This window comes from Amblyomma maculatum, chromosome 3, assembly GCF_055883805.1.
Source record: "Amblyomma maculatum isolate TAMU_Amacu chromosome 3, ASM5588380v1, whole genome shotgun sequence".
NCBI lineage: Eukaryota > Metazoa > Arthropoda > Arachnida > Ixodida > Ixodidae > Amblyomma > Amblyomma maculatum.
In genome coordinates this window covers 17,538,992-17,548,892 of record NC_139346.1, presented here as the reverse complement: position 1 = coordinate 17,548,892, position 9,901 = coordinate 17,538,992, and the positions used below count along the sequence as shown (strand labels likewise).

General features: G+C 51.2%; 1 pseudogene; it reads right to left on the bottom strand.

The window, feature by feature from the left end:
* Positions 1-4,768: 4,768 nt before the first annotated feature.
* On the bottom strand, positions 4,769-6,636 carry LOC146194283 (uncharacterized; annotated as a pseudogene).
* Between the last annotated feature and the right edge of the window lie 3,265 nt (positions 6,637-9,901).

Genomic DNA, 9,901 nt, shown 5'->3' with positions numbered 1-9,901 from the left:
AAGCTTGTTGAACTTTTAGTAGAAGAAGCTGCCTGTAAATAGACAAAAAGATGGCGTTGCAGAACACCAAGAGCTTGGTAATTACATTAATGTCAGAATCAACTTTACTGATGCAAATTGGGTACTTGGCCATTTTTAGACATGGTGTGACCTGTCGTGCGTCTGACACAGCAATGTTTCCTTTGGTGTGCTATATGCATGACGGTCAAGAAATTACAACTGTGCATTAGAGGTACTACTGGAAACCAAATTAGCACAAACATTTCTGAGGTAATCAGAGCCCGTATTCCGAGTCTGTGTCATTATCGCAAGTGTCGCTAACTCCCCGAACTCGAGTCATCTAACTGGTGGACATACCAGAACCGGATGCCACTACCACTTCCGGTTCCAGCGTTTCCAGTCAGAGGATTGTAAGTCGGGGCGATAGCGACATTTTTAATAACGACGCAAACTCAGAATAGAGGCCCAGTGCTCTGCAGAAAGACACACACAAGAGGGAAATTGGGCAGACTGTACCATGCATGGCTCCTTTATAGCTTGGATTTTTATAGACAATTCCCTAAGTAGAACACGGTAAACTGGTATATATAAGGAGCTTCTTAACTGGTTGTACAGCATGCAGGACCCTTTCTTGAACAAGTGTTGTGCACCTAAGTGCACCTTTGTATTGTAATCATTGACAATATCTGTAAGGCACCACCATATTTTTTTTGTTTTTTTGAAGTGATATCTTATACAGCTCATTTTGTTGAAAAGACGCCAACGGAGTCAGCACTGCATGTCTGAAGCAATTGAGGGAGGGGCCTAAATAAATAGCACCACGATAATTCGTGGTTTTAGTAATTGATGACTGATTGCTATGCGATAGGTGATGATGAGCTAATGCAATCATTGTAACTAATTGATATGTTGACGAAATAAAGAAATGAAGAAAAAAAATGAAGAAATGGGAAAAAGTGGTTCAAAGATGTCAAAATGCTCAGAATAAAAAGCCAATGCTTGATCACACTAAGTATCGGTGCATAAAAAGGAAAAGAAGAAAAAAACAAGTTTAAAAGGTAAAAAAAAAAATTGTGTGAAACGGTCTCGCGTACTCTTAACCAAAGAGACTAGGTGTTCTTAACCACGGAGAGTAGTGTGTGTGTGTAAAACCTTTATTCGGAGGAAGCTTGAGGTAGCCGGAGCAACCTCACGCAAACACTAGGTGGGCTCCTCATTACAGGAGCCCATTGGCGACCGCTGCGGCTCGGGCTCGGTGAACCAGGGCCTTCTGGCTTGCCAAATCGGAGCAGCCGAGCAGGGCTGCCTCCCAGTCCTCCCGGGTGGGGTTGGGTTTGGGGGTGAGGTTCGGGGTTGACTGACATGCCCACACCATATGGAAGATGTCCGAAGACTTCTCCGCACAGTGCGGGCACTTTCCTGTACAAGCAGGAACAATGTGTTTTAAAACTGCCGGACACAGCAGCGTTTTGGTGTAAAGGCGGAGGAGTGTGCGTTCCTCCACCTTTGTAAGACCCTTACAAGGCTTAGGATAAATTGCATGGCCGAATTGAAATAATTCAATAATTTCTCGAAAAGTGAGAGCCGGATTGGGTGCGAGATCCGTATCATAAGGGTCTGAAGGCGTTGCCCGGAGAGTGAGCGCGCGGGCGGCGGCGTCGGCCGTTTCATTGCCTTCGAGGCCCATGTGAGCTGGAGCCCATACAATCGTTCGAGACGCGGGGGCCCCGAGGTAGTCACTGTTTTGAAGGATGCGGTGCGCAAAGAGAGGAATGTACCCCTGTTTAGTATTTATGCAGGCCCCTCTCGAGTCGGTGATGATGACTCGTTAGTCCTTGTCTGCGGCGGCTAACGCGATGGCAACTTCTTCCGCATGTGTTATGTCTTGAGCTCGGAACGTTAGGCCATTCACCGTGATTTTTTGATGGACGACTGCGGCTGTGTACCACCCCCCATGGTGAGGGCCGGAGGCGTCCACGTACAAAATTCCGTGTTTGTTCCCATAGTGACGGGCCAGTGCCTCCGCCCGCGCAAGGCGCCTGCCACTGTGGTCGTCACGTGTCATGTTGGCCGGAAGAGGGCGTACGTGCAGGGCGTATCTCCAGATTTCAGGAATGCGTACGCGCTCTTCCGTAAACGTTGGGTGGTGGATGTGTAGTCGGGCTAATAGGCGGCGTCCCGACGGCGTTTTTGAAAGTCTTGTGTATTGATTAGTCAAGTGCGCCTCTCGGAGCTCCGCGAATGTGTTTATCATCCCCAGGCCCATAAGACGCTGGTTGGATGTGTTGATCGGGAGATCGAGGGCACGCTTGTACATCTTTCTGAGGATCACTTCGAGAGCGTTCTCATCACATCTGCGCAGGTGGAGGTAAGGAGTCGAGTAGAGTACTCGACTGGTCACGAATGCATGCGCCAGCCGCAAAGCGTCTGTGCACCGTAACCCCCCGCGTTTGTTGGAAACCCGGCGCACCATCCGGCCCACCTGGTCCCCCACCTTGAGCAGTTTTGCTAGTGTTGTATCAGCCCGTCGATGTTTGTGGATAAGGAGACCAAGTACTCTAATCTCATCGTGTTCGGGTATTGGACCACTGGCCAGGGATAGTTCCATTTTTGTGGTGCACTTAGGCGACGGGCGAATGTGCACAAATTCGGATTTGGACGGTGAGCATTCAAGGCCGCAGCGGCGGGCGTAAGCGTCTACGATCTGCGCCGCTTGCTGCAGGTTAGCCTCAATGTCTCCAACCGATCCGTGTTTGGCCCAGATGGTTATGTCGTCGGCGTACAGCGCGTGCTGGATGCCTTCGACCGTCGCCAACTGAGCCGGGAGTTTCATCATGGCCAGATTGAAAAGTAATGGCGAGAGGACCGCGCCCTGTGGGGTGCCTCTCGTTCCCAGTTTATATGGGCCGTGTTCTTCGTCTTGTATTCGGATGAAAGATTGTCGATCTGAGAGAAATTGCTTGATGTACTGAAATGTATTATGTCCACAGTTCGTCTGGGAGAGATGTTGCAGTATGATTTCGTGTGTGACATTGTCGAAAGCCCCCTTCAAGTCAAGGGCGAGTACTGCCTTATCGTTGAAGGGATATTCGACAGGGTTGAGAATTTCTCGGTCGAGTTGAAGCAGAACATCCTGAGCGGACCTTTGCGGGCGGAAACCGAACATGGTGTCTGCGAATGTATTTTTATTTTCCAGAAACCCAGACAGCCTGTCCAGCACCATGGTCTCCATCAGCTTTCCCGCACAAGACGTGAGGGAGATGGGGCGGAGGTTGTCTGTGTTTATGGCTTTGCCGGCTTTCGGAATGAAAGTTACCAGGGCGGTCTTCCATTCAATTGGTAGAGGTGCCTCACCAAGCCAGATCGAGTTGATGAAAGCGAGGAGGGTTTCGTAGGCGGGGTCGGGAAGATTGGCAAGCAGTTTCACAGTTATCTTGTCCCGGCCCGGTGCCGTTCCTCGTTTCATTTTAGCCAGGGCCGCCTTCAGATCATGCAACTGGAACGGTTGATCCAGATCCGCGTTCTGTGAACCTGCATACGAGTACGCGGGTCCTCCGGGGTCCTGCTTAGTGCAAAGATACTGGTCGCGCAGTTTGCATGCTAATTTTGATGTATTTCCATCGAAGCTATGAATAGCTCGTTGGAGATGTTTTTGTGTCTCGGCGCGGGTTTGAGTCGGGTCAATTAGGGCATGGAAAAGGCGCCATGTGCTCCGGCTCGACATTTGTCTGGCCGCCGTGTTGCAGCGGTCTACCCAGTTTGAGTCGGCGAGTTGGGCCGCGTACTCTGCCGCTCGCTGAGTGAGCTCGGCGATACGAATTTTGAGCTTTCTGTTATGTTTTTGGCGGCGCCATCTGCGGACGAGGCTGTGCCGCGCTTCCCAAAGGTGCAGAAGGTGGTTGTCCACCTCTGGAGTGGCCTCCGAGAGCTGAATTTGTGTTTCCACCGAACGAAGATGTGTAACCAATCCTTGTGCCCACGCGTGGTATCCTTGTTCGTGGATGGAGGCCCAATTGATGTAGTTTTGCCGAAACTTATTCCAGTCGGGTAGCCGAGCTTGTGCGTGGGGTCTTGCCAATGGTTTAGTTCTTACAGTGGTATTGATAAGGCAGTGGTCACTACCGAGGGTTTCCTCGGTGTTGATCCATTCTGCGTGTACAATGTTTTGGTAAAGGTGAGGTCCGGGCATGTATCCCGGGTCACTGAATTACCCACCCGCGTTGGATATGCAGGGTCAGTGTGAAGAGTCAGGCCCAGCGTGGACGCGAGTTCCGCTAGCTTGCGTCCCCGCTTCTCTTCACGCACGTATCCCCAGAGTGTACTGTGGGCGTTGAAATCAACCACAATCACCAAGGAGTCCCTGCCCGCAGCCTTTAGAGCGCGGCTAAAGAGTGCTGCGAACGTTACATTTTTGAGTCTGGTGGAGCAGTAGATGTTGAGTACGTGGAGTGGCGCATCTTGTTTCTTGAGCGGAAGAAGTGTCACCATCACGTAGTAATATTCAGTGTCAAGCTCTAAGTCAACTAGAGTAGCCGTATAATTTTTATGCACGCAGACGCAGGAAGAGGGGTCCTGCTGAAAGGTGATGTAATTTGTGAGGGTGACGCCACTCCCTGGCTCCTGGAGGGCAACCACCGCGGGAAGAGAGTTGAAAGTTGAAAGGTAAAGTGGGAGATCCGCCCTCTTTGCGCGGGAACAGAAGCCCCGACAGTTCCATTGGACAATTTGGACGGGGGTGGCCGAATTGGTTCTTGGGGAGCGCCTGATCTTAGGGCTGCTCGCCATGGTCATTTAGGCTGAGGAGGGGTTGTATTGACACTGCTCCGGAGCCAACACTCGCGGGAAGGGGGCATCCTCCATACCGGAGAGCGAGCAGTTGTCGTCATCGTCTACCTCAGGGGTGCGTCTAGAAGTTTTGTTAGGACGGCCGGGTAAGGGACCGCCGGGCCTGCGCGAGGAGCGTAAGGAATGCGCAATTTGTTTGGCAATCATCGCGGGGATTGTCTCTTGCAATTTGGAGATGGCGTTGACCATCATTGAAATTTGATTTTCTATGGCAATGAATCGTGCCTCCGTGGCCCCGAATCGGGCCTCGAATACTGCCTCCAAGCTTGTTACCGCCTTTGGCACCACGAGCTCACTCTCCATTACCTCAGCCGCGGGAGGCGAGGGCGCAGAAGACTGGTTAATTTTGGATTCCAATTCGTTAATTTTCTTAAGCGGCATCTCGTTTTGGGCCCTGAGTGCTGCTATTTGATCTTGCTCGGCGCTACGCGCCCTTGGGAAGGGAGTGGAAAGGGGGGAGAGAGAAGCAGCCCCACCCGAACCGCTCACCTGGTGTCCGTTTTTGACTGCGTTGACCCAGGTCCTGGTATCACCGCGCGTTTCCGTCGTTTGTTTCGCCAGTCCGCCGTGTGGTGGCGACACCTTCGATGGTCGTTTTTCAGCATCTCCTGTAGGTGGGTTCTCGATGTTGGTGATTTCCTGGCGAGGCTGATCGCCGGGAGGCCCAACATGGCGGCGTTTCTTCTTGGGCGCCATTTTTTTCTTTTTTATCTTGGGTGTGCGGAATTTTGCCGCACAGTCGCGAGAGTTGGTGACATGGGAGCCACCGCACACAGAACACCGCGGAACACAGTTGTGAGGAGCCCGCACCCCCTCCACTAGCGGAGCTTGGAATCCGCAGAGTCCACAGGTGTCAGACTGCAAGTTTGGACATGCGTCCGCGCGATGCCCGACGGCCCCACACTGGCCGCACGCAGGAATAGTTTTGTAATAGTTTCGCACAGAAACGACCATGTTGTCATAGTGCACGTAACGGGGCTTCTCTTTACCCGCGAAAGTGATGCGTGCCTTGTTGGATGTTCCGAATTTCCGGATTTCCAGGATGGTGCCGGCGCGCCAGCACACTCGGTCTTGGAGAGTTTCTGTGGTGTCCGAGTTACGGACCACGATCACGCCGTGGCATATGTTGCCGCCGTCTTGTCTCAGGTAACCCCGAAGCGGGATCGACCCCTTCTCGGTGTTTACTGCGAAGTCCCCGATGAGCAGGTCGGCCGCCTCGATGTCCGGCGTATGCACAATGATGATGTTTTGTTCTCGTGAGGGTAGAACGGAGACGGCGCTGGCCCGTTTCAGCCCGAGGTACGCCGAAATGGCAGTGCCGTAGCCAGTTTCCGTGAACGCCTCGTGAAGAGAAACATTTTCTCTGGGCTTTATGACTATAACGTAGTCTTCGGGTGCCGGTTTGGGCATTGGACGCGGCTTCCACTTCGAGAACGCCTTGTCCTTGCTTCCCGTGGCGCGCGTTGCGGGAGCGTTCATGTTTCCGACCGACGAAATGGCGGCCGGGCCGGTGCCGAACGCCGCCATCCGGACTTTGTCTTGGGAGCGGCGTGCAGCCGCTTGAAGTAAAGCTTGACTCCGAATTTTCGGAATAACCGTCGAATTTGTATCTCCGGTGGCGGGTACCGAGGTCCACAACATTGACTCAGGGTCGTAACCGCGTATTTGATCCGCGGAAGTCGCCATTTTTTCCTCGGAGGGCCGATTCCGCCAGGCCAGGCGTCGGCGACGCCGTTAGGCTTAACGACGGCGCCAACGTGGTCGGTCGAAAAATGGCCGTAGATTTGAAGAAAATCGGCCTACCTGGACGACTTTTGTATCCATTTGTTCCTAACCTAACCTAACCTAACCTAACCTAGGTGTCCCCCTAATTTTTGCATTATTTTCTTTCATATGGTAGAAAAGTGACAACGGGGGCTAGCGACGGGAAGTTAGGGAAAATTCACGCTCGCGAAGCCGCGAAACGCGCTGGACGGTGTCACTCAGCCTGGTCATTAAGACCTTGGTTAGAGACAGGCAATCAAAGACGCACCGACTCTGTAACAACCGCATGCTTAAACGTCCCATCGCCGGGAAATTTATATGCTGGCACGGTTAAGCGAACCGGAAAACCTTAGATGGTTGCTAAATATTTTGTCTGAAACGAAAATACAATAAAATATGCTGCAAAGTTGCAAAAAACTTCCATTATAAGCTTACGTTTCGTTTTGCTGGTGGCGGCACGCAGTCTTCACGAACGAGACACCTGCGTCCCCGAATGACCTAGAAAAAAAAATCAATGTTGCTATCGTAGAGGTGCCTACAATGCATTGAAGTCTTGGTGCTTCGGTCCGCATTCTGAGCATATCACGGATGACAAGGGTAAATTTGACAAAACAGGAGTGACATTCCGCACCGCTGTTCACGACCACGCGTAAACTATCCGGCCGAGCGCATACCATGCATCACTGAAAAACGTGCTGTGCTACACAACGCAGCGGGCATATCGTTTTTCACATATGTATCTTGCCGCATTCTTAACATACATTTAAAGGTAACGAGCAGCTTTTTAAATGGTGTCCTACGCGATAAAATCGAGAAAAACACTTGCCTTGCTTTTGTATCCCAGGTTCAACATCGGCAGCGGATTTTCTTCCGCGCGCCTCCCGTCCAGGAAATGGGTCGAACATATTCGGGAGTTCGCCAGCGGCACGAAGTCTTTTCAGTCTACACACGCTCGCCATTGGCGATTTAATTCAGGGTCGGCGGGTGAAGAAGAAACATGTCACATCCGCATGCGGACTTCGTCGTTGCATGCTTCTCGCATGCGCTCTCGGCGATCCGCTTCCGATTTCATTGGCTATTAGCGCAGCCCACGATGGGGGGGGGGGGGGGGGGCACAGTGCTGTTCTGACTACCTTGACGCCGAGAACCGGCATTGTTAGCGCGCATACGTATTTGAAACAGTAAAACACTGACGCGCAAAGCCACTGTGCAGTGCAAAACGCGCCCGTATGCACAGCCCACTCGTTACGGGCAACAATGGGCTTGCGGAAACGAAAATGGCGCTTTGCCGCAACGCATGTGGTTAGAGAGTATTTTTTCCCTCTCCCGCTTGCTTTCAGTAAAACGGTATAGGTATCTATTATTCCTGACGATGAATTTGTGAAAAATTTTACACATCTGCCATATCAGCGTATGCCATTTAGATTACGGTCATAAAACGGCTCAAGTGTGCCATTGAAGGGCAGCGTCACTGTAACTGTTGCTGCCAGTGTGAAGAAGGCAAGGAAGAGAAGCAAAAGACGACGAAGCTCCCGTTTCGCGCTCGCACCGTTCGCCCCTAGACCAAGGCGGATGTAAAATGGTGGCGAAGGCTGGGCCCAAAAACGCTCTAGCGCGACAGCAGCACAGCCACTTTGGGGGGGGGGGGGGGGGGGACCGAAACACTTAGATAATGAAATTCAAAAGCACAAATGAAAACGCTATAAAACAACGTAAAGAAATAAATATTTTAATGCCACGTTTTATAAAATAGGTAAACTATTTCAGCGAAACATTACACCGCATTTTTAATTTTTTGCAACGTTCTTGTTACTCCCCCGTTGATGAGTGTGCGGTGCATTTGCAGCTTGACTTTGCAGGCCTTGTTTCGGCACCCGGCCACAGTGGCCGCGGGAGCTTACGAAGCGGTTTCTTATCGCCAGCTGTCTGCAATAGCGCGCCTGGTAATGCTTATAAATTTAGCTCGCCGGTCTCGAAATGCCCCTTTTGCGAAGTTTTCATCGTCCTTCTCTGTCACCGTTTTGTAAAATTTGCACCCCACCGCACCGCTGCGGCAGTTTTCTCGGTTTTGTCGTTTCCTTCGACGTGCGGCCAGTGCGAAGTCTTTTCCCGTCTTTGCACGCTTCGCGCTGTTCTTTTGAAGCGCTTAGCGCTTTATTTCAAGATGAGCTTGCGGCGTGTGAAGAAACGATGCGCCGTGGCACATTGCGACAGCGTGGACAGTACCGTCGGTGTCAAGCTACACGGCTTCCCGCTGGACTTTCACAGGTGAGCGCTTGTCAGTGTCGTCTGCTACAAGGCGTCTGCTCTAGGTATGCTCCGAATGCTTTCATTGGGCTGTTCGCTTTTGTTTCTGTAACCAGTTCGTGCGCACGTGGCTTCATTTTTTCGGGGATATTTATGTACTACACTACAAGGCACACACTTTAAGTGCTGAGCTGTGCGAAAGAGGCCCACCATTTGTCTGATTTATGGTGAGTTTCATGCGGCCGGCTATCACCAGCGTTAACTTAATACAGGCTCTCAGGAGCAACCACGCGCATGCCACTGACTGGAAGGCCAATTTAAAACCAACTGTGCTGCCTGACAAGTCTGAGCACAACACTGTCTAGTTTTCCAACACCGCGAACCCAATTTGACCCTCTCAACTGGTAGTATCGAAATTCAGCCACGTGTATATGCGCGGCCTTGAGGGTGCTTTAACTGAATTCACTCAGCAGGAGTTACTTCCTGTCTTGTTATTGCTATTCTCCATATGCATGACCGTTAGGGTAACTTTAAACGCACTTCATTCTCGTCAATCTTAACCATAGAAAAGTATAGCTACCCGCATGGCATGAGGACGAGTCTACGTAACCACACTCTTGGGCGCTGAGAGCTTGGGGCGAGCATTTACTACCATAGTTAAGATATAATGGAAGTATATTGTACTGCAGTTAGCATTGACAGGAATAATGACGCATTGGCGTTTGGAGTATGCAGTATTCCTTACGGCGCAATTGTGAATAACGTGCACGATGCATCACGTCCAGGTGCCGAGCGTGGGTGCAGTTCTGCCACAACGTCAGCCTGGAGAAGAAGCCACCATGGCAGCTGCGAGACTTGCGGGTTTGTTCAAAGCACTTTGAACCGTCTGCGTATCTGTCGTCAAAAAGGCTGCGACCCGTTGCTCTGCCTCCTCGAGGAAGCATTGACGGTAATTTTTTTATGAAACTTTTACGGTATACGCCGCTCTTGAACTGCCAACTTTTGTCTTAAAATGGAATTTTTACTTTTTCCCGTAGCCGTAAAA